The following is a 1,778-nucleotide window of genomic DNA, read 5'->3' on the forward strand; positions in this document are numbered from 1 at the left end:
ACTTTGTCAACGATTAGGAGTTTGCGATCTCCATTCCCCCTTCCCGCCCAGCCCGTCTTTCCCCTAAGGTGTAACGTCAAGACATACGATGCTCGAGATTGTCATACACTACTGGCCATTAAAATTGCTACACCACGAAGATGACGTGCTACAGACGCGGAATTTAACCGACAGGAATAAAATGCTGTGATACGCAAGTGATTAGCTTATCAGAGCATTCACACAAGGCTGGCGCCGGTGGTGACACCTACAACGTGCTGACACAAGGAAAGTTTCCAACCGAGTTCTCATACACAAACAGCAGTTGGCCGGCGTTGCCCGGTGAAACGTTGATGTGATGCCTCGTGTAAGGAGGAGAAATGCGTACCATCACGTTTCCGACTTTGATAAAGGTCGGATTGCAGCCTATCGCGATTGCGGTTTATCGTATAGCGGCACTGCGGCTCGCGTTGGTCGAGATCCTATGACTGTTGGCAGAATATGGAATCTGTGGGTTCAGGAGGGTAATGCGGAACGCCGTGCTGGATCCCAAAGGCCTCGTATCATTAGCAGTCGAGATGACAAGCAACTTATCCGCATGGCTGTAACGGATCGTGCAGCCACATCTCGATCCCTGAGTCAACAGATGGGGACGTTAGCAAGACAACAACCATCTCCACGAACAGTTCGACGACGTTTGCAGCAGCATGGACTATCAGCTCGGAGACCATGGCTGCGGTTACCCTTGACGCTACATCACAGACAGGAGCGCCTGCGATGGTGTACTCAACGACGAACCTGGTTGCACGAATGGCAAAACGTCATTTTTTCGGATGAATGCAGGTTTCTGTTTGGCGACATCGCGGTGAACGCACACTGGAAGCGTGTATTCGTCATCGCCATACTGCCGTATCACCCGGCGTGATGGTATGAGGTGCCATTGGTTGCACGTCTCGGTCACCTCTTGTTCGCATTGACGGCACTTTGAACCGTGGACGTTACATTTTAGATGTGTTACGACCCGTGGCTCTACCCTTCATTCGATCCCTGCGAAACCCTACATTTCAGCAGGATAATGCACGACCGCATGTTGCAGGTCCTGTACAGGCCTTTCTGGATACAGAAAATGTGAGACTGCTGCCCTGGCCAGCACATTCTCCAGATCTCTCACCAACTGAAAACGTCTGGTCAATGGTGGCCGAGCAGCTGGATCGTGACAATACACCAGTCACTACTCTTGATTAACTGTGTTATCATGTTGAAGCTGCATGGGCAGCTGTACCTGTACACGCCATCCAATCTCTGTTTGACTCAATGCCCAGGCGTATCAAGGCATTACGGCCAGAGGTGGTTGTTCTGGGTACCGATTTCTCAGGATGCACCCAAACTGCGTGAAAATGTAATCACATGTCAGTTCTAGTATATTTGTCCAATGAATGCCCATTTATCATCTGCATTTCTTCTTGGTGTAGCAATTTTAATGGCCAGTAGTGTATATGTGACCCAGCCTTCCCGACAGCAGGTGCAGCACGTGCTGCTCTTATGTGACTATTGATTTTCCCGTATCGTGATGTCGCACGAGCCGGGACTTGCAGAAATGTGACGAAACTGGCGGGCCAGAGAGACACACAGCACTTTCCCCGCGCCCCTGGTGGACCCTGTGGTAGGGCTGGCTGACCGGCGGGCGGCTGGCAGCCGCCGCCGCTATAAGACGGGCCTATGTGGGTCGCGGCCGCACACGCCTGTCCACAGCGACTGCGGCCGGACCCCCACAGCACAGCGGAGGCACCGCTCCCACC

The sequence above is a fragment of the Schistocerca nitens genome, chromosome 9 (assembly GCF_023898315.1).
Source record: "Schistocerca nitens isolate TAMUIC-IGC-003100 chromosome 9, iqSchNite1.1, whole genome shotgun sequence".
NCBI classification, from domain to species: Eukaryota; Metazoa; Arthropoda; class Insecta; order Orthoptera; family Acrididae; genus Schistocerca; species Schistocerca nitens.